The following is a 23,135-nucleotide window of genomic DNA, read 5'->3' on the forward strand; positions in this document are numbered from 1 at the left end:
TTCAATATATTCATAGAACATTTTTTCCGAAATTTGGCTGCCAGCTGTTTCTTCTACGATTGTTTTAACGTTGCCCCAAAGACCTTCCAGGATAAGGCGCTCTGGAAGGACCGAGCACGGGAGAGAATTGCTATATTTTTTCCCTAGTGTTTATTGATCCACGCCGAGACTTGCAGGGAGTAGGGAAACGTCTTACCAATGCATACACCGTAGGGATGATTCTGCATAGCTGAATCTGAAATTGTCGAAATGTTTCGGTTGACATTTTGATCGCGACTTCTGATTGGTAAGGGCTGGGTTTCAGTGCAGTGGTTGAGCTTACGTCGAACAACGTTCTCACTCGAAGCGACCCTATCGCCTCGTATCGTACTAGCTACCGACACTTGTATAATGCGTCATTACCCTTGAGCTTCATTACATCAGCAGGCAAACGACAAGTAAACGAATTTGTTCGCAGTTGTTACACGACTCAAAAAATAGTTGCATAGCCAGCTTCAGCGTGTGTGCTTATATAGTATAAAACATAAAACAGAGCTCATTCTGGAGCTTTCTCGCATTATCTTGACTTGGAGCTCTTATATATACATATATCTAAAGGATAATTTTAGCATTGTTTAGCTCTACTTCACTGGATTCGATGAACTGAAACCTTTATCATTGTGAATCATTCCATTACGACGGGAGGATAAAATCAACATGTATATCCAGAAGGGCCGCGTTCAGGTAAATAGCGAGAATATTATTTGGTCTATCGAGTTTCTTAGCTGGGCAAAATTATTGCATCAATGATCAAAACAAGGATAAAGGTCTAAAGAAGGACCATAGGTAACCGTTATCAGGGAAAAAGGCCTCAGAACGACCTCATGACATCGCGTGCTGCCGCACTCTTAGACGGAGACCGTCTCGAACGATGACAATAATATCTGAGTCACGGTGGGATTGGGAGGGTCACACGAGCCGTGCTGGAAATCACTGTAATAGTACAGTAACAATTATAAAAATGCAAGGCATACCTATTAACTCCTAGAAGCAGTTTTTATGCTGTAATTACGTAAGCCGATTATATTTACCCCGCACTAGTCGAAGCACATACTGAAGTTGCCTAAAAACGCCTATTTAAGTTCCGCTAAATCGCTTGATCTAATCTATGAAAGCTGTTTGTATCGTAAGTAATACAGATTCTATGATCTACTACGATAGTACCCATTTTTTTTTGTTTGGCTTATCGACCGCGCTGTATGCCATTAAATCCATCAGTGTTTATTCCGCTGCATATATATATATGTATATATGGCTGTGTGCAAAACGTATAAGTCACGCGAAAAAACGTACGAAGGAAAATATCACGGCCAGTGTAACAGCAAACCGTAAAAAACTTCGGCGAACGCTATTAACAATTCGATTTAGATACTAATTTATATCTTTTTGGTGCGTGTCATAAACTCCAGGGAGTCATCTAAGTCGGGTCTTATAATTGTTTTCAACCTAAGTAAACTGTTCCACCCAGATCTAACTTTAAGTTCCATACAATATCGTAGTAGTGCAATTACTGCAAATAGTGCAATTACTTCGTTGAAGTTATCCGAGTTTTATGCTTATCCTATTAAGGATAATTCCATTGTGGTCAGTTAGAGTTATTATACGGTTATTCTCTTATTCGGTTGTGACAATTTACTTACGTTGTTTTTTAAGTTTGTTCATCTTGCTTCTGTTATTAGATGACCTTGGCTTAGCATTGCTCCATTTTACATTCTTTACGAAGAAAAACACGAGCTTTATTCTCGAATTGTTTCACTTCGTTTTATCGTTGAATATTTCTATTGAACTTAACCCGGTTTTTTGCTGCTGTAGATCCGTTGCACTATTGAAATGATACTGTCACACCATGAGGATTTTTCCATTTCCTCAAAATAGAATAGCCCTCAACTTCGAAATTCATTGCAAATATTAGACTGTCCAAAAAAAAAACTAAATAAAGAAACAAGATGAAAATATCTTCATTTCGGTAAATTCCTAGATGACATTTTTAATGGTACAACGTAAGACGGATTACAGATAGGACCAAATCAATCTTGGGGTTTTTTTCCGTAATATGCGCGTTCTTTTCCCCACTGAAGCGCATTTTTGATAAATGCTATATATATATATACAATGCAATATATAGCTAATGTGCGGGCAAAACCGTTTCGCATAGCTTGCTCGTCGGCGTTGCTGCCCACACAGGTGGAGCCTATGCTTCAACTAATGCCTTTTAATCTCTTCGCCTTTTAGGCATTGAACCCTGTTTTGAGGGAACGAGGTAAAATGACAGTTTTAACCTCCGCGCTTTACAAAAATAAGTTACCATTCTTTAGTACCCAAATGATGAAGTGGTGGCGTTTAGCGTGGCACATCTTCCTGTATCAAAACGAAATGCTGCGACTACACCCAATTGCAGGTTGCTTCTAAGAAATCTGCAGTATTTCCTTTAAGGTTTCCTCCTCCATAAAATAGCGTGATTTCTTTGAGCAGTTACTGGCTTTTTTATGGTAGCAGACAAGCACCTTTGGATGCCGGTTTTGCGAGTCTCTTCCCAAGTAGCTAGGTTTCCTCTGTGCAAAAGCACAGACAGTTTTCCTTTATTGTGTAGTGCCGTCATTTAGCCTTTCGACACGATAGGATCTTTTTCTTTGCCTATTATGGTAGGTATGATCTGATGAACCTCTTGCTATTGTGTGATCGTTGCCTACACGAAAGAGGTCTCAATGATAGAAGCTACGGCTGCAATCTGCAACGCTTATATTTCTTTTCAGCGAAAGTTTTGGTCGTGTGCAAGACGCTAAATTTTATGCAGTTATAAAGGCTCCACTACAAGGTTTGACGATTTGTCTTAATAATGGGTGTACTATTGGCTGAACGATGATCTCAGAATATGATACAACATAGTGGCTCTAGCAAAGGTCCCCAAATAAGGAAAATGTTTAATTTCCTCACATCGATAACCCATAGATCGGTGATTTTTTTTACTTTAGTTCTGGGTTGATGCGAGATATGCATTGGTTTACCAGCTTATAGTGCTATGCTTTGTTTTAATCTATATTTGTAGGCCAAAAGTAATAATATCCTGTTGCGCTAGTGAGTCATCGTTTTCAGGGCGCCAAAGATGGCAATAACTTTGCTCGAAACGTGAGGGTGTACCATAAGAATAAAAGGGCTTTGATAATAAAGCCTGTTTTAAATTTGCAGGACATATCTGAAGTAGAGGAAATGTTTCGACTCGTACTGTCGTTGTCGGGTTTCATTTATGGACTGACAACTCGAATCATACAAAACTGGCAACTGTCAGAGATCCCACTAGTGAAACATACAAAATAAACCCTGCACGACCACAGCCGAGATAGTAACATATTGAAAATACTTTCATTATGATGGAAACAATCTCCTAGTTCTATAATTGAATATCTGTCGGCTGGTATTCTCTAAAATTTAAATTGCAGACCTGAACCTTTTCAGTAACCCCTCGTACTTAAGCTATTTTCTGCTTTTCTATCGAATATTCGTTTTCGGCATTATTTGTGTTAATAGCTTCCACGTAAGCCATTCAGATTTATGTGATTACGATAATGGATCAGAATAAATAGTACAAATAACACGTGCATTCTCATTAAAAGAACTTAGCTCATAATGAAATGCTGTAAAATTGCGGAGCAAAAGTCGATGGCTAGTCATAGGACTTGGCTCGCTCCTATTTGGGGAAATGAAATGTCAGCTAAATATCGCCGGATGACAACCTGATACTCCAATAACCAAAACTCCGCAGGAAGATAGTACCGGTTCAACAAAACGGTCAGCAGGTTTATGGTTTATATCGATAAGGTTAGCATAGAGCGATTTCTAGGACCCAAAAAAAATTCGCCCTGTCACGGTTCAATAAGTGCTAGTGAGGTAATGTGTCCGTCAAAAATAGGTGAACACGTTACTTTAGGTTTTTTAAAGGCGCCGTAAGAACACAGGTACGAACCTCATCAATGTAATCCTCTGAGGAAAGCGAGGTTTTAATTAAATACAATACTACGAGTTTATTACTCCTTCCGGTAGCTGTCGTCTACTGCTAGTTAGAAATAATACAAAAAAGGTACGCTTCGAAACCATTCAAAACCATAACAGTCTTTGACAGCAAAAGAGCCATAAGGAATATTGGAATTTAGTATGTTTTTCATTGCTAGATGCCTCACCCATCCGATAGATGTGAGTATCAATAAATTAACGGTAGCAGTCGACGAGCAAGTGGCCTGATCTATGACAAATTATGTTTGCCTTTATACTCTGCAGGCAACTACTTTAAAATAGTATATTTTCTCGCAAGTAAAAAAATACAAGCCAAACGAAGCAGTAGGTTATACTGTACATGAGAACAAATCTTTTTTTTTTTTTAAATTTTATATGAGTGTTTGTATCTTTTATGTCGGTTTATAAGCTTTAGCTATTGCCAACTTATGACATTCTTACCTCAACACCTTTACAGAATGCCAACATCATCGGTGCTAGGACGACCAAGGCCTACCGATTGACTGCGGATGCCGTAGCTCTACTGCGACAATTTCCAGGGGGTTTTAATCCAGCCTGCATTTCGGCAAAATCTTTGCTTTCAGTGAGAATGTCAACGCCGACGAACTCGGGCGGTTCAGGGTGTCTTGGCACCGTCACAGGTCAACCATGAGATGATGCAGGGTATTTCTACTTTACCTCCACTACCGCTAGTTTCAGTGGTGATAGTAAACGTATCGTCGTTATTCGCTAGTGGCCTAGGAATCCTCAGTTTCGAAGACCACTTAAGCGCTACTGCTATTGTTCAACATACATTAATGGGCTGAATGGACACACCGGGCCCTTCAATGGAATAATGATTCTGGTGAGTGGCGCTGTTAACGGGGCTTTGCAGAGTGGGGGACCTCTTGGCTTAAGCGATAAACCAAGCGGTGAGCTTGTGGCCGCTGACGCTGACCTCGTTGACATGGGCCCTTACAAGGACTTGACGCAGATTCCTTTCGTCTGGCTAACATTTGTTATCGGATTGGTCTGGATTCTTTCTCTTACCGATAAGCTGTTTTAGTGAAGTCGACATTTCAGTTTGCATAATGGCGTATTTTGTATGGTAGGCAACTTTAGAGTAGGATATCGTTGGACGAGTTAGAGAAATAAAAAAAACTTCCGGTCTTTCGATAGAAGCTCACGTAACACAAGGCTAAATGTTAAACATACCATTACAAGTCATTCGTTTCTTGAATAAAATTTGAATAATGCACAAAAAAGGAAACAACAATTTTATTTACACAAGTTATATACAGGTATATAGCATGTATTTTCATGCAATCCACGAGAAACAAAAACTATGAGTCTGTCTACTACGCTACTGAAAGTTTAGCTTTGCGGGTTTGTCTGACACAATACGACCCCGTGGAATGAATGACATGGGTTAATTTTTTTTTGGGTATCTAGAGCTTGATGCTGCAAAAGAGCTGTATGGACGACGGAGCCGTCTGGGCAAAGACGTATGCCCCTAGACACCAAGGCGGCCACTAGCACCTTTCGCGCTGATATATCGGTTAATGCACGAATATATATTTTTGTGAAAGTTGTTTTGCATGAACAACTGGTCTTAACGTGTCTTGCATGAGTAAATGTGTTCAAACGATATTGCGTGTGTAAAGTTATCGCTAATAGAAAATAGCTGACCGCTACTTGACGTTATCTCGATTATAAATATCGTAAGCGCTTTATCTCTACACAGACAAAATAAAATGTCGATACAAAATAAGAAGCTCGCGGATGGCGTCCTAGTAGGCTATTGAAATAGAGGGCTAAAGCCAAATGAAAACTTCAAACCAGTACCTTGTACCATTAATTTCTGCTACATGGTTAAATAGTTTCAGATAATAACAAAGAATCTATGCAAGCAGTTTTTTCTGCATAGTTTCGCCATTTCTCCACCTTGCATATTCGGAAACCAGATTGCACCGGGTTCCCAGATCCCCATCGTAGATTAGTAAATGATGTATTTTAGCCTGATAATTTTAGGGACACGTTGTGGTCTAGGTCAGAACACGAGCATAAACAGGCTTCGTTTCGTGCTGAGGACCAGCCGTCTGATGCAACATTTAACAGCGATACCGAACGTAAAGCTGGAAACACAGAAGTCATACCACGCTGTTGCGCCTTTTCCTTCTATTGTAAAAGCGATAGTTTTGTGACTAACCCGAAAGCCGATAGGCGCCGACAGTTATTTTCTATATTTAAGTACGTGCATCAGACTGTGTAGGCCTTTAGATGAGGTGATTGACTCTTCAATTCGAGTTAATGCTATAGTCCAATGTTCAGAATGCTGTTTCTAAGTTATGCTCTTAAGTGCAGGACTACCGTTAGATAACATGCTCAAAGCAAGCTGTTACAAATTAACCAAAATAATTTCCGGTGTTTTTTGTAACGTAGTGACCGCTGCTTTTTTAGATTTATTTTGCTTCACCACTTTTTTGATCCCGTTAACGCAAGATTACGTTGTCGCTGTAGATTCACACAAGTGGTTAATTATGACGAACTCATCGAAGGTTAGGAAAAGATCTTGCCCAACCGACTGCTTACGTCGTAACAGCCGTTACCGGTTGTGTGAGACGAACGTGCCTTGCGTAGGCTCTCTTAAATTATGAAGTTCTATGTTGTAGACTGGTCGGATAGAATTTAGTTCGCCTGTAGGCAAAAGCGGTTTCCCGCTAGGCGGCTTGTCGAAGTATTAAGTGTATTCCCTAGAATTCATCCCCTAAATGTTTAGCTATGTACTAAAGGTGGCAGAAATATTAAAAAAAGAAAAACCAAACGTGATGCCTCACCGAGATCTATTAATGCCACCCTACTGCATACGGCGACAATTATGCTTAGTAATAAACGTGTTTATCAAAGTATTTGTTCATAAAATCGATGACACGCAGTATAAACGCAATGTACAGACGCGTCAGTGTCACTAGTACGTCATGAATATCTGCACGATAGGCGCACGACTTGACTACGCATGTTTATCGTTTGTAGAAGTAGTAGTAAAAAAATGCTAAAATCATAGTGAAAAAAACAAAAAAAAAAACCGACAGCCGGCAACAAAAGCTGATCAAATCACTTGCGTTCGAAGGGCCGAATTAAATTAGACGAGTGCACGATGGACAGATCACCAGTACTCACAAAAGGGTGTGTCTAACTAGAATCGACATACTTTGTAACATAGAATCGATATGTATATATCTTAATTACTGATAAATAGTTTTGGCGTTAACACTCCCAGGCCCGCCTAAGCAGAACAGTCGTGCCTGAAACGATCATATAAAAAAACAACTGTCTTAATTATTGTGCAAACGAAAATTAACTGCTTATCTATTATTGTAACAGTAAATAGAAGTTTTATGTAAAGCACGTAGCGGAAAACGTGTCAAAGGATCAACGCGTAGATTCAAAACGGATACCAATCTGGTACATAAGCGAGAAATGAAGGCCTTGCCAACCATAAATTGGCTTTGTCAATGGGATGACCTTAAAACTATAACACACATGTATAACCTACCGTTCCCGTACATCGTTACATAACACCTCGTTAGAGGTCGTAGTCAGCCTAAGACGTTAGCATGTTCTTGGCGATGTAGTTTTTATTTTACGTGTCAAGGACACAATCGGAAACCCTATTTTACTGCCTAGCTCAACCCTAAGAGAAGGTCGACCGTACCGAAAATTAAGTGCTTTCGATATAGACTCAGCCGGCTAGAGAAAACAAATATAGCACATTGTACGTTTTCATTTATTGATCTATTGGCTTTGTTCTATTCAAATTTTCCCAAATATATTATATTTATATTGAATATAAGTAAGTTTCGTTTGTTGTAGAAAAATTTAATGTACTATATATATCGGTTTCAAAACAGTCTATTCAGTGGAGCATTTGCACGCGCATTTGGGCATTTTCAGTAAACGTCATTAAATGAAACCCATCAACCACTGATTCACTACGCCTATCTATCATCATATGTCTTATTATTATATATTAATTACACAGATTAACTATGCAGAGAGGAGACAGCCAGCTAATGCCCGTTTTGTTCTGCAAGTTATCTGTTTATCAAACGCAGTTACTAACTATTAGTTCAGTAAGCGTAAGGTTTAGTCCCATCACAAATGTCATAGTATCCTAGAAGCGCAGGCCAATTTTCAACATTGTGAGGACGGGATTTCAGCTCGATATGACCAACAGCGGGTTCGATGTACACGAAGATCACGCGTAAAGCTAACAGACGTTTCTACTGTGTCATGTTTAAGATGCTGTAATGGAAATTCGTCTTATAAACAAAGCCTTGTATATGTTTGTCCGATTTAAATACTTACTAAAATTTAATCTATAGTTTGTTCCTGCTGTAATTTCTGGGTCTGCCATGCTTGTTCAGAATCCGCAGGTGATGAGAGGATAATTTTGGCTCGCGTTCTGTTTCAGCAACGCATAATCTAACCGCTCTTTTACTTGTTGTCTCTTCTATTTTTAACGCCAATGGGCGTTCCATAGTTCAACTATTTTAAACGAGAGTTAATTTGCCTCGTATGTACCGTCATAGTCTAAACAGTACGAAGCTAAGATAGTCTTTCTTGGCTTCTTCAATCGATCGAACCTTATTTTCGTTCCCGACCGCTTCTGCCGGTGACCGCTTCTGAAAGCAGCTGTACGTTAAGTGCACATGCTTAGGTACCTATATTATCAGTCGACATTTCTTGCCTGCAGCTCACAGGACATACGTATTTCACGCATACCAAAAGAAAATAATTCCCAAGCACCTTATTTAATCTCATGTGAACAAGAAAAAGAGTTTCAAATTTATCTATTTCAACTGCGAGACTAAGTAATAGCACCGTTGACAAATTACAATAATAGCAATACGTCCGTATACTTCAGTAGTATTGCATGGCCTACATAGTATATTTGAAGATTCTGCCAGCATATCCATAATAGTTTTTTGCATTGTATGTTTTGGTTACTTCTCTGATAATACTCAACGGACCACTGGTAGGTGCCAAAATATTGCGTTTGCAAATATACTATTGAAATTTTGGGACGGGTCGCGCATGCATTTTTGCCCAAATAGCTTACCAATGACAAAACCTCAGGAAGCGAGCCTTGCCCATTTTCATAGCTATTATTATAGGGTAAATGTGATACCAGTGCGAACTGGAACTCTTTACAGGCACTGCTATGGCGATTTATTCTGTGTGGTCAATTTGGCAGCTTGTGGTTTCTCGGTCGGGGCCTTTGTGCTACCGATAAAACTTTCAGAATTGGCCACCCCCGCTTCATTCTCGTTCATCACTGACGATCTATGCAACGATGCAGACGATCGTCGTATTCGCCAGCGTACTGACCTTCGCCACTATATGTATCGAACGGTGCGTAATGATTTTGTGTCTATGCGGACTTCTACTAATAAAAGCATCTCGTTTACTTTAGGCTCTATACGACGTTACGGAACTATTTGACAAGTGTAAGCGTTTTCATTGCGTTTGTATTTTTAACAAACTGACAAAACGTCTCAGTACGTAAGAATGTTAGCTGTGTGTTTTTCTTGAAAATCGACCTTTATCTGGTGCCTTACGCTAAAATTCTTGTCAGTTGCTTAGGTATAAAACTTATGCCTCATATAGTCAAGTAGAGTTGTCCTGTGAATGAGGACTGCTTTAAATGAAGGCTGTTATTGCAGCAGCTTTTTTTTAATCACCTGTCGTTATCAGGCTCATATTAGTACCCCTGTGAGACAAAAAAAAAAAAAAGGTAACTAAAAGAATTTGTCTTTACTCAGCCTGGATCTTATGGCTTTCACTAGCAGCGTTGTCTATGTGCTTCAGGAGCGACCGGTTAACTAACCAAATACTAGCAGCTTTTTTTTTTCATACTTTCGAACCGTATTTCAAGACCGTGTCGTCCTACTTTCGTATGCATGAAAATTAGACGTAAATCTAAATATGCCTGATCAATAAAAATAGAAAAAGCGAAATTTTTAAATATTTTACTAATGTCTTAGGTCCTGGCATCAGCAAAAAAAAAAAACTCGAATTGCGGTTGTACCATTTAATATAGAACAGCAATTTTTTTAAAGCTAAAAACGTATCCAAGGTGCTCTGTTATTGGCGTAGGCTTCAAAATTTAACCCTTTGACACAATACCCAGCGTTTTTTTATCGGCCTCATCAATAGTTTTGCCTTTTTCTATTCAACTGCAGGCGACTTTTGCTGAACGCAAACGTCACCCTTTAATTCGAGAATGATTTAGTCAGCCCACAACACGGTCTAGAGGAGGTGCATATATATGCATATGTACATATGTATATATATCTCGGGTCTGAACGACCCTTCCTTCTCACGTTAGGCTTACGCTGTTGATAGGATAAGAATTATGCGACCTCACTGCTATAGACTCCATAGAGGACTATTATTGTTTGCGTTTGGGAGAAAATGCCTATTGGCGCAACTGAACGGTCACACGCTAAAAATCAGAAACGTTGCTTATACAGATAAAAGAAAAATATTATTACTTTGTGAACGATGTGTTCCGTAGTGCGTTTCAGTTAGCAATCATCGCGGCGCTCCCTCTTCCCTCGAAACTAGGTCCCGATTGAATCAATCGTGTCCTAATTACTTGGTACGTTCACCGGTCCCCTTGTCTGAAATGAATATGATGTGAGCACCAGGCCTTTACGTTCGTGAACGTCTATGTGCGAGAGTAGACTAAAAAGCTGTCGAAAAATGTAGCTGATCAGGCCACTTTGTTCCTTTTTGCCGCTCCAGTTGAACGTAAACAACAAGCTAAAATTTCTCAGATCGGGTGCGTTCAAAAAGTGTATGTTCTTGTCTGGCACAATTTATAACAGCACGGATTTTTTTTTTTTTTGCCAGTGGAACTGACTAGTTAGACTAATAGGATTTGGCCAGACAGAGAGAAACAATATTCATTTGCTTTCAATATTGGAAACGCTGTAGCAGCATTTTAAAGAGGCCGTTGAGCTGAGGCAATATATCTAAACTAACATAATTTCTACAAAGGTAATTTTTCCTATTACCTAAAAGCACCATATATATCTAGGTTATGATGCTCGGAGGACTAAAATTTAGAATTAACAGTACGATACCTGTCAGACGCTGTTTCAAGACAGACATTACGGATAACCACGAAATATATACTGGTAGCCATTGTCGATCGACATTGGAAAAGTTGGTACTACAATATAGACAGTCTGTCCATTTTCCTAGCTTTCTTTGTCTAAAATTGATATCAATAAAGCCCTCATCTATAAACGATGTACGATAGCATACAAGCCTTAGACACAAAGACATTCGTTTACATCAGAATGATACACTAACACAAAAACATAACCATACGACCTTTTCTATGGTGTGTAACATAGAAGAGTTCAATTAACAACTACGTCTAATTCTACATTATTTGTCGTTTATACATGTCGAAATACCTAGCAAATCAGCATCTATAGTTGGTCTTAGAAACATCATAAGCATGCCCCCGGAGCAAACGTTTACCATGAGACACAGCGCATTGTATTCGTATCATATCGACAACTGGTTAAATCTGAAGTTGCTGTTGCACGATAATGAGTATACATTGTTTATAGAGAATTCCATAATGGCCGGGGGCTACCTTTGTGTGTTCACTATTACAGTTTGAGTGGACCGTCAATTACGATGTTTTGAGTACTCCTTGTTGTCAGATCTTGCCAGAATTATTCAGATATTCGGTGAAAGATCCTATTATTATATATAATGTATTTACTACAAACGCTGTTTCTTCCCCATCTGAAAATTAAACGGCCTCTTTTTCGGTATCGCAAAATCTCTCTGCAGGTGCCAATAAAAGTTTCAAATACTAATAAATAGTAGTTTTTTCGCTATAAATTTGAGTGATGTGAGCCCCTGCAGGATCTCAGCGATTCAGCATTTCGATAAATATCGGGTATGTCTATTTCTTTGTCGTCGAAAAATGGGCCTTTTTTCAAAACTCATTTTTATTTCTTGACTTTAGGCGCTTTGTGCTGGAGCTGATCGATAATCTTTAATCAGCTTACAGTCAACATTAACCGAGTGACCATAGGCGCTCGTTCTGTCCTAGCCTAGTACGGAGGGCAAGGTAGCAAGACAGCCTGACAGGTATACTGGTGATCTACTTGGAATGGATATGCGGACGCGTCCTCCCCTCGTCCCTGTGTCCCCCTTGTTCCGCTGTTCCTTTGATTTCATCGTTTCTTTTTCAGCTATTTCGCCATCTGTGACCCGCTCTTAAGCCGAATGCAGTTGCAATCGAAAAGACGTGCTAAACATGTCCTACTGATCGTCTGGTTGATGCCCTGGACTGTGGCAACGCCTTTCATCTGTCCGCTAAGCAGTGTCACACTAGCGTCCGAATTTGGCATCATAACTAGGACGTCGTCTATTATCAACATCGATGAGCCGTTCCGCCAAGCATATTGTGCATCCCCTTCTTTACTTCCTACTTGCTACAGTTGACATTTATAGGTACGTAAGCGCTTATCTATACCTTTAATGTTAGGGACCTTATTTCACAGTGGGTACGAGGGCTGTTCTAAAGTATTCTCTACAAATATTGTTCGAACTGTTGTAGCGGGACCGTACCAGGACGCGCCAGTCCCGCATAGCAGGCTAACGTGTAGATATATATATAACTTCAAATATGTCAGGAAGTAAATAGGAATACAAGGATTCAAAATTGACATGAGGCAAAGAAAAAACAAATCAGAACATAAAAAATAATACTATTATTACAGTGGTAATGATTTATATAATTCAGGACTGATATAAATTCACATGCGTACGTGTGTGTTACAAGTTAGACGCAAGATAATAGCGGTATGACCTAACGAAACGCCGATCTTATAAGTAGAACTTTATTTTGTATCAGATCCTATCGCTAACTGCGAGTGAATGATCTGCGTGCGCAGGACCCAAAGTGTAACATATTTTTACATCGTACGTTGTATTTATTTTGAATTAAGATGCCATTAGACCTTCCTGTTCCTGACACTTCACTAGAATTAAGCCGTTCCTCAAATCTGACATCAATATAATCAATGAGTTGTACTAAATAAATGCCAGGCTGTAAAGCCTATTTTAAGTGCTTTATGTTATGCGCAGATGTGTATGGGAAGGCCTACGTATTACAACTGCTACTAAGCGCAAAATGTAAGGCTGTATCCGCCATTCCATGTTTTGGATTGAGATACTCTACTAGGTCATGCGTTGAAACAGGTTTGTACGAATCCACACAATAAACCAAACGATCTCCCGAATAAACAACCATAGTTGTATTTGAGCACCTACCACCCCTAGAGATCCACTGTGCAATAAATAATCTTTTCTCTACGTCATAGGCCAGATTTTCTATAATGGTGCACGAGTGAATCACTGGCACGTAGCCTGCATTTGGCAAATAAAATGGCTAACTAGTACGCTATTCAAAATTTTTAGAAAACTTAAGCTAGTATTTCATACATACACAATAAAAATTTTCGTCTTCTTTTACGAAATAGGCTCCTGTGACACATTCTGGTGCCTAAAACAGTAACGTGTCCAAACGCAGCGTTGGAAAACTCGTTTTTGTCAGGGACCGGCGCATGGTGAACGCGCAGATTCAACAGAGCATCGAAAACGAGCTTTTATTTACCCCTGACGCTATCAAAGTAAAACCTGTCCTACTAAACAGAACAATAGGGTTAAAAATTGTTCACTTGCCCTCAACACACGATGCTAGGAACGCTAGGATAAAGGACAGCCAAAAAAAATTATGTCATGTATCATAAGGGTCCAATGTTAAAGGCCTTAGTGTTTGATTTCCATTTGGCTTCTTCGACTGTATTAAAAAAACCTAGACTAAGTCATTAATAGATTATAAAATTTAAAGCAGGGAGAACGTAGCGAGTTTTGCGCCGTGGGTACTTGTATGACCCTGGTGTTACACTCTAAGCGAATGTACAGTTTATATTGGTAGTCTAATAATATGAATCGTAAATTTTTCTTTCATATCTACACTGGTTGAAATATACATGGGCAAGTGAAGTCAGAAGGACTGATTTCTATGTAGCTTCTTTCGGTAGCCGAGGTTCGACCTTTCTCTACGACCCTCACACGAAGTTAAACTGCAATTCGATGCTTCAGCCCTAGCAATGATATTATAAAATTTCAAAGATGCTATTGTATCAAGAACTTGGCGGATGGCCATAGTCAAAACGTTTTGGATTGTCTATATTGACAGGTATGCTCCTTTGATTAGTAGCTATGAAATAATTACGCGCTACCGTGTACCCCAATAAATTCATATATGTATATATATATATATATACGCCTGTCGCGCACAAAACACGTACTACGCACAATATGTGGCTGTTGCATGAGATTGCTGGGTCTATTAAGGTTCATAACGGAACGACTTTTATCGTTTTCTAATATTATGAGTTCCCACCGCCAAAAACAGCGCGCTACTTATATCGTATCTTAAACCTTTCTAGAGATACTGGAATATTTTGGGCTCACTTAGTTCTATTGTATGCATGCAGGGTGGTTGATCGAAAGCATGTAGGCAGTTGAGCAGGTTTCCTAGCCTTGGTTAGCATCCTAATTCGATATTGAAGGGTTTATGAGCGGAACGCTTTTATATGTCTTTCTAGTAAAATAGCGGTTTCTTCCAACAATACGCCCACCCTCGTTATTTTCGTGTCACGACGATTACTCCAGTAAATGCTACGGATGAGACGCGGAGACTACGGAGCGATTTTTGAGAATATTTTAAACTTCTGTTTTTCTATGTATGTCAATAGGAAAAGATCGTAATTTAACGAGCGCTTAAACTGGAAACAAGGCTAACACGTTAACCAGTGAATGTGCCGCAATCATTTCTGCTAGACTATCCATATATATGCATTGGGAATCTGCATAATACAACACGTGAGTATAAACCACTGGATAACTTATGGGTGCCCTTATGTTTTTTATAATTTACTATTGGTCTTTAGTCCTTCGGCACTAAGATACGAATACTTTATCAACAACATTATTAGGGATTCTTGATCTAACTGAGAATTTTACTTCCAAAAGAGACAACTTTGTCTGCCAGCTCAATGTCCTTTTTGAAGTATGCAAAAATCGAATCTAATGATTTAGAACGTCAGACGCAGACTATACAGGAGCAAAGCGATGCCCTGGTAAAAAAGTTTGCACGTATAGTACGCAACGTACATGGTTAAATAATAAAAAAAAATTTCTAAAAGACAAGCTGCTCTGCAGCAACATAAGGTAGTCAATACTATTTTTTATCTACTAGCCTAAAAATTACGAATTTTTTCAATTTTTTTTTAGCCTGATACAGAACTATGATGATTCGCGACGGCAAGGTTTCCTGCCGCACAGCCAATAGCGGCTGATCCGGAAACTGCCAACATGCACAAGTTGAAGTGTTGAAAGCATTTTTGGTGCACGTTTCAGTCTCGAATGAAATTCATTAATAAAGACATATCTGCACCTAAAAGTTACTCTGAAGAACTCGACCTGCTTATCATGCTATTTTATTGAAGATGGTTCATCTGGTTCAACCTTGTTTATTAGAATCGTACCTGCAGGTAACATTAAAAGAAAAAATCAGGCCAGATCCGGCTCTATACAGATTATAAAACTGGACTCCAGCATGTGTCTAAAGAGCACTAGCACCATTTACTGAGAATTTGTAAGATATCGACAACTAAAAGGTGGTTTCACGGGTAGGCGCACCAGGAAGCCTGCTTGTAGGTGAAAGTTAATGAAAGCCTTAGAGGACTGGTTGGCGCTAGACGTTCCAAAACTTCTTCTAGATGCAGCGAAATAACATTTCAAGCTAAAAGTGCTTTGGGTCGTTGCAGTAGTTTATGGACATGATGACTTCAAGTTTAGATGAAACCGCATCACATTGCGGCGATACCGGTACGCAGTAATAAATACAACCCCAGAAAAGCCCATGCAAAGTCTACACAAACTTGGTTTGAAGGTTAACGCGGGCAAGTGTACCTTCTTGATAGACGAGGTTATCTTGCCTACATTGGTTGCTGCAGATGTTCCGGCAAAAATTAAATGGTACTCTCTATATCAGGCCTATAGGACATCAGAGTTACGTTCCTTTTCGAATAAATTCACTTTATTCGAAAAGGAACGTCTTTATTATTAGAAAAAAGTTGTCCAATGTTTTCTGAAAAGAAAGACCAAATATATTTGGCACGCAACAAAAAAGATCTCAGTCAGCCTGTCTATCCCAGTAGCTGCAGACAAACGAGCTGTTATACTATACATAGGAAACGTTATCTATCAGGCAATTAGATTACTTGCTTTAACTAAGAGAACTATCTTAGATCGAAACAGAAGCACTGATTTCCAATGTGAAGAAGCCCACAGCTGTAAACATAATGGCGTGGTTACATCCACATACGTTTGAATATGATCTTCACAGAATGTGCCAGTTTTCGATTTTAGTACAGTTTGATATTGACCTAGAATATTCGACGGCTGCAGAAGTGCATCAAATAGATGATTCGTTTTTCTTTTGTCTATACTCAACAAGACCGGCCACAGCCCATATGACGCGTACGGTGCAGCTGGGTCAAAAAGAGACAACATCGTCTTTAATGCTTACGTTGACCCCTAGTCGTTACTATTACCTGCCGCATCTTTTGCAACCAAAGGGTCGTTATGTTGAGTGACGTAAATGAGGCAGTCGACGTAACGGGTCACGCCTTCACTGAGCCGAATACAACCTGTTGCGACTAGCTAATCCTCCACATTAGCGGAATTGCTTCGACCCTTCGCATGTTCACCTACATTCAATGCTTCGCCCTTCTTCAGACGAAGTATCCGTGAGCTTCGAATATTGCGAGAGGCGATTTTTATAACAAGAGCCTTTTTAGGCGATGGCACGTCAATCGGAAAGCTTCTTTGGGTCATCATCGAAGAGTGCGGGGTACAATAGCAGGACAAGCATTACAAAGCTGTAGGAAAAAATGTTTCAGCTATCACAGCCTGATTAGGCGTATATTATTAAATATGTGATATGTGCGTGTGAATCCGGATAAGGACTTTATGATTCTATAGAGACGGGTATAACTAAAGAAAAATGCCCTTGCTTCATAATGTCTTCGCTTGCCCTATTACGAAAGGATTTCGCCTCGCCTGACCTCTAACTTCTGTCGTTCTCAAACCCGTCCATTCAGCAGCTGGTTATCAAAGCTAACTCCATTTTACGAATGAACTTTCGTCCAAAATAGGCATCTATGAAGTTGTACTAATTTTTTATAAGGATTATTTCACGGCCGCCGGATTATTTGTTTGCAGTAAAATAAAATCATTGAACTAAAGAAATTGAGGAAGAAAAAAAGAAAATTAAGGGGTGCGACTAATCGATTGAATATCAGTTAGGTTAGGTTAGGTTCCGTGTCAGAAAGTTCCGTGTCATCAATTCTTTTATTTTAAGACTTTCGTAAATTTAAAGAAACCGAAGTAACAGCACTTCTTTACTAACTAATCAAAATACGCTCGTACGATAATAGTAATTACTTAGTATATAACGCGTTGAAAAGTTTTTATTCACAGATAGTCACTATTCAAGGTAACTACCAGTGGATTCATTCTAAAGATGGACACGTCAAATTGTTGTGCTTTTTAAAAAAAAACTTTTTTGGTAACGTTTGGTTGTGGTTCTTCTATAGATGCAGGGCATGAAATGAAGACTAAGATAGTATCAAGTAATTTACTTTGCGTTTCAGGGCAACGGTGGGTTTTATTGCTGCGGGAACTTAAAAGAAACGTAAAAACATCGAAGCTAACTAAAAACTGTAGAATTTCTATTGGCTATACATAGGGTTTGCGTGGGGCAAGCAACTACTATAAAATGCTCCTACGACGTTTTCTAAAAAAACACAGATCACTTCACAATTGCATCATTGTACTGCGTCAAACAACAACAAAAACACACTACTGTAACGTATTTCAGGGGAACTTTAGTCAGATAATGAGATAACAAGTTGAATTAGCGAGTCGACTGTATACAGCAATAGATAGGGTAAGGAGAAAGGTGTCAATCGCACAGTCATAACTCGTATCTGAAATGGGCCAAGCAGCAGAGCTATAAGGAAACTCTCGACACAAGCTTGAGCCCAGCCAGACAGAAAGCTAGACACGATCCTTCTTTGAATTAAGTATATATTTAATGATGACATATTTGCGTGTTTATTTCAGCGAAAACGTATTAGTTTTCTAAAAATGAGGCATAAAATCTACAGCTGGTAACTTGCGTACAAGTTGACCAAATTCGAAGCCAATCCTAGGTCAGAGCGGGTCCTGTGTCAGGGCCAAATTAGCCAGACTAAAACAGATGCATTATGACAAATCCTACGTACAAACATTTGTTTTAATGCTGTAATTATTGGTACTACACAAGATGACTTTCTGATCTTCTCATGGGGCCCTTGCCTTTTAGAAGGGCCAACGGGAAACAGGAAATCATCATAGCAGCGGAAGTGTGTAATAAACAGAAAAAAGCCTTCTGATATCGGTACACCGGTGATTACGCGGCTCTCAATTCGGGGCTTTCTGATGAAAGAAAAAAAATCGAAGCCGTAAAATTTTGTGAAAAAGGTGCGCATTTCCTCGTACTGCAACACGTAGGACAGTGAAAGGACATTTCTCAACAATATCTGGCCAGATGTCACTTTTTAAAAGCTTTTCCTTACAACATTGCTTGTTTGCTTATATCGTTCAAAACGCATAGAATATATCTGGGCTTTTTTTGGACGCTGAACTGAATAATCACCAACTTTCTACTTCATATCTAACAATGATTTTCCCCATTGAATGCCCATATAAAGGCAATTTCTCCCATTGAGCCTTTTTAATACAAACCAATATATATCATGTTAATAATTCAGGAGACTACAAACACAGAACAGTGTCGTATCAGATCCGGAAGGACCAGTTCTGGAATGGAATCGTTTAAATAGTGTTGGCAGTCTATTTTAGTGATTCTATTATATGCTTGCACTATTCTATGGGAAACGTAATGTTAAGTACTTAACAGCAAAAACATGAAGGCAATTCGCTCATGAGAAAAGCTTTCCCGAGGATGATAATAGAGGCAAGCAATTTGTCATGAAGTAAAATTACTCTTTCGTTTGAATACAGTAAATGAGTATTACTTTTAGGATCCTGAATGTGAGTTTCTCGTGGTTAAATGAGAGGCCAGCATCTCTGGTACACAACGCGACGAGTCTACCGCTTTCAGCCGAAAGGCACAGACATGATACGTTTCACTTCTAAGTGTAGATTGTAAAACTGTGGCATCTAAATGATGAGCAAATGTTTTATAGGTTAGTCTGCGTAGTGTAACTTACAATAATAGAAGTTTACATAATCATCTTTCTTGAAATAGATAGATTGACTATGTTATATTTGGCCGTCTAGTTGTGTTTTCTAGCTTTTCCAGAAAGCTCTATTGTCGTTCTATTCGAGAACTTCGATCGTGTTAAGCAAAAACAACGACTAAATTTAGCGGGCCCATTGAGGTTTCTTGAAGTAAGCATTCAATTAGTAATAATTAGTCATCATTAGCGTGACGACACAGCGAAACGCATTTTTGCGATTGTACTATCTGTCTCGGTCGCTTATGAGAGAAGAAAAACCGTGTATTTTTCTGCGCTAATGAATCCTTAGAAGTTGAGACCTTTCACCGTCTATCATGTTGGACACGGCCATTTCCTGTGTCGTTTACTGTTAGAGGTAATGTTCGTCGCCCGTTTAAGTATTTAGCAAACGCAATTGAAGACTTCTCGTTGTTTTTTATTCCTAGTACAACATGCCAGTAGACTTGGTAGCTATGGAAGGGCGGCTGGCCAGGGTATTCTGAAATATGGGCCAGATTGCAGTGCGCTTACCTTTTCTTCCTGCTATTGCGCATAGTAACGAAGGTTTTATGCTACATAGACATTCGTTAGCAATTTCGTTTGTTTTATTTAACTGACTTTGAGACGACTATGTAAGACATTTGATGTGTTACTTAAGTGGTTGAAGAGTCACATTTTAATCTTCAATAAATAGCTCCTATCGGTAGGTCCGCTGTGCTTTGGACTTCGCCATTTCAAAAGAAGAGGAGTGCACAATTCCAAGTCTTGAAAGACCGGCTATTGCGTATGATTTACAGCTTTCCGAACAAGTCTTTTTTATCAGATCTAGTTCCCTACCTCCCATAACCTTGACCAAGGCTTTGGTAAGTCTTTTTAACCATATAGATCGGAGTTTGGTTCTTTTTTCTATATATTTAGTATAATATTTATACTTTTTTTTTTTTTTGTTTTGATTGGTCTGCAATCAGACTTTCCTAGATTGTTCCAGGTGGGACGTGTTATAAGATCACCCGATGTCTTCTACAAGGGATTTCGTTATGTCGACACGGTAGCTGTATGGCGATAGCTAACGCCAAAATGCTAACAGAAGGAAGGTGTGTTCTTATTTGTCCGATTGATTTGGATACTGTTCAAGCGGCGATTTTTCCATTCGTAGGCCTAATGATCTTGCGCTCGACTTTCTAGTTCGTTGTGAATCTAACCTTCACGCTTCGTTCCATAAACAAACCCAAGATTGTGCTCGACCCTTCAACGTCATCCCCATCACATCTGCGCAAATCCCCAGAACAGATATAAAGGAATCTTATCTGCTATTGTTCGCCACGAGTAATGGTTGTCTAGAGAGATCAATGTTACGATCCTGCGGAACAGACTTCGATCTAATTGAAACCATGTAGAGGACCTTATTCTAATGAAGTTGAAGAAGTATAGCAGAAAATATGTAACATTTTTATAACGCAACGTATTATATCTCTTGTGTGTCATTAAAACTACACTACAGTAGGTAGATTAAATGGTAAAAATACTATTGTCGGTCTTTATTGACTTTAAGCCGCCGCTATTGTTAATAGTCGATAAAAGATAACTAATCCTGAACCAGTTTTTCCTGTGCTAGGATTTACTGCTTGAAGGGAAACAATAGCCGCAAAAAACCTATATTCTTGTTAAAGCTAGAATTTACTGAATGAGTCCGTTCACGTTCGGAATCTGATTTCTATTTCTTTTTTCTTCATGCTTGTACCATTTTTTCTTTCCCCTTCAGTAAGATAGTAATGATTGTGGCGGTCGCCTTTGGCGCCTTGCGGACGCCGTACTTTGTCGTCACGATAGCTACCCAGTTTCCAGGCGCCAGTTACATGGAGAACCATAACTATCTTAGTACGATGCTGCTAATAAATTTGTGTGCATTTCTCAACTCGTGTTCGTCTACCTGGCCATGAGCATGCGCTTCCTCAATGGCTTCCGCCGTATCGTGCGCACTCCCGTTTGCTGTTGCCTGTTCCGTACGAACGCAAAAGACGACCTATTCTGTGGTGCCGAAAGCCTTCACATCAGATCATCGCACAACAACAATCAACCTAAAGTAAACGAAACGAGTATAATAACGCCGTTCCGAACGAGATCAAGAGCAACGGGGGCAAATCGTCGGATGCGCGAACAGCGCCTTGTTGGCCAGTGTATTTCTGTCGACGGATCTCTACCCAATAGTGTTACATCGGGTTGCGCCTATGCTACAAATGCCTCGCCGCCACCTGCCGTTGTAACCGTGGTCGCAGCCAGAGCAGTGACAGCCGATATCCAATTTATGTCTATATATATATATATATATATATAAAAACACATGCTTGTTTTGCCAGCCAACGAACAAATATGAACGGCTATGTGGGTTATGCCAATCGCAGCACAGGCATGTAAACACCGATCGTTCGACAGCTGCAGAAAGGTACCGTCACGAATCGTTTCGTTGCCAATGTTCCATGAGCGTTTGTAGGCAGTTCTGAAAGGGCGAAGACGCAGCTGGACAACATCGTCTCTATGCGGCCTCTTCGTTTCCACACAGAAAAGGTCATTTGAGTTGTGATCTAAGGAAAAGCCGATTTGTGTTATGCAAACAATAGTTCATTGTTATAGAGCGAAAAACAACCGCATGCTGCAGAATGTTAGACAATGCTTTTTTTTGAATGGAAATCGTCTATAAACAACTACAATATAGAGGTGAAATTACAAATATAGCATACGTAAGAAGCAAATTAAGCTGTTGAAACAACAAAAACGGTCGAGTTTTACGCGAAAAATACGTGAAGTTTCAAATGGCTGTACATCTCTACGAAGCCACGTACGTCGATCGTGTATCCAATACCGTAAAGAACATGAGACAAAACGCGAAACAAACGGTCGAACGGGCCGAAACGCTCTACAATCGAACGCCTAATAAAAATAGTTTTAAATATTTCGTGTCGAAATATTGCGGAAGCTCCTATCACTTTGTGTTACAGGCTGCGCATTGTACTTCGAATGTAGACAAATATTTAACCTACGAATCCTTCAATTGTTAGGTTACAGTATCGCAGATTGTTATTTTAAATTGACATCGGCCAAACCAGAGAAATCGCATGGGTTCAGTTATTTGGAACGACCCATTACTGGATATAATCCTGTTTTTAGCCTCCTACAACGGTAGGAAGCTCTGGCACGTGGAATATCTGCTTATTACCGATGCAACTGGGTAAGATTATAATTGATCTACTTAGTAAAAATTAGAGCTTCTGGTCAAAAGGAAATCTATATTGATTTATTAATGGCCTATTGCGCTGGAATAGGTTCCACCGAACGGTGGCGTTATACCGGCTTGCCTCACAAGTCACCGAAGATCGATTACACCTTACCAATTTCCTCTAGGCCACCCACAAAAATTTATTAAGCTTGAAAAAATGTGATTCCGAAAGGATTCCGGATCCAAAAAAATGTGACATTTATATCTCGCTACTCTCATGTTGCGCTATAAAATTTGTTGTCAGTTCTTGTCGTCACGTTTCAGGAAATCGACGCAAATAAATTTCTTTTTTTTCTCTCTTCTAAGACGCAATTATACATAAAAAATAGAAATATATTTGTATTAGTGACGCGTGTCGCAGTTACCTGTAACATCTA

General features: G+C 39.4%; 1 pseudogene; it reads left to right on the forward strand.

The window, feature by feature from the left end:
• Nucleotides 1-9,150: 9,150 nt before the first annotated feature.
• LOC147756617 (vasopressin V1a receptor-like) lies at nt 9,151-21,724 on the forward strand (annotated as a pseudogene).
• The last annotated feature ends 1,411 nt before the right edge of the window (nt 21,725-23,135 follow it).

The sequence above is a fragment of the Varroa destructor genome, unplaced genomic scaffold, assembly GCF_002443255.2.
Source record: "Varroa destructor unplaced genomic scaffold, Vdes_3.0 BEIS01000003.1, whole genome shotgun sequence".
Taxonomy (NCBI): Eukaryota; Metazoa; Arthropoda; class Arachnida; order Mesostigmata; family Varroidae; genus Varroa; species Varroa destructor.